We start from the raw sequence: 1,218 nt of genomic DNA, 5'->3' as shown, positions 1-1,218 counted from the left end.
CCGCGGGAGGGAAACGCCCCTCTGCGCGGGGGCCCGGTGGGCGGGCGAGCCGCGTGCGCCGCCTCCCTGTGCGGTGTGGGAGGGGGAGTGTTCGTGGCCATCACGGTAGTGGGTGAACCTGGGGTTGAACTTGACTCACCGGAAACTGAACAATGGGTGAAAGGCAGGTTTGAAGGCTGGCGCCTGTGCCGGGAAGCCTGGAGGCCGCGTGTCACACCGGAGCGACGGGGCGGGAAGCGCGCGGGGGGGGGCCGGGGGAGACAGAATCGATAGAGCTGGAATCAGATCGGGGGCTAAGTGGAGGAAAGGTGATGGGTGAGAGGATCAGCCCCATTAGCTTTGCATGCAGAGGGGAGGCTGGCTTAGGTCCGGCCCTCCTGAAATCTAGATGGCTGACTGAGGAATGTACACTTGGTCAGTCAACAAACATTAGTCGGAGGTGCCGTGCTCCATTGTAGTGTGCCAAGTCCTACGAAGATCATTTGAACAAGTCCTTGACCTCTAGTGTTGAACAAAGTTAACCCTGAGTGGAGGATGCAGAGGAAAAGGAAAGGCCCGGGTTTTTGCTAGCCTAGTCTTCTGGAAAAGTTACAGTACATTTCCTAGCCCGTGAATAACTAGACAATTGAATAGCTCTATAGACAAGGTTATCATTTCTAATCCAAAAAAATCTAGAGTAGGAAATGCTCCAAAAATCTAAAACTTTTTGAGCTACAATGTAGAAAATTCCATACCTGATCTTATGATCTGTGACCTAGGTCAGAGTCATATCACAGACACACTGAAAATATTGTATAAAATTACCATCAGGCTAAGGTATAAAGGAAACAAATGAATTTTATGTTTAGGCAGGAGTCCCATCCTTAAGAGGAGCTGTTCCAAAATCTGAAACCCAAAACCCAAATATTCTAGACCTGCTGGCTTGTATCCCTGCTCCATTACCTTCCATGGCTCCCTATTGCCCATCACAGTGGGCATAAACTTCTCAGCCTCTGCATTTCAGGCTCTCCACGTACCTGCTCTAGCCACATCCCTCAGGATTCCTGCCCAGACACCCATTAATAAACCAGTCAAGGGCTGGGTGTGGTGCACATGACTATATTGCCAGCACTGGTAGGCTGGGGCAGGAGGATTGCCATGAATTTGAGGCCAGCCTGGAATAGATAGTTCAGGGACAGCCTGAACTACATAGTAAGACCCTGTCTTAAAAATAAAATA

The sequence above is a fragment of the Chinchilla lanigera genome, unplaced genomic scaffold (assembly GCF_000276665.1).
Source record: "Chinchilla lanigera isolate Chin_1 unplaced genomic scaffold, ChiLan1.0 scaffold00066, whole genome shotgun sequence".
Taxonomy (NCBI): domain Eukaryota; kingdom Metazoa; phylum Chordata; class Mammalia; order Rodentia; family Chinchillidae; genus Chinchilla; species Chinchilla lanigera.
This window is presented reverse-complemented; position numbering follows the sequence as displayed.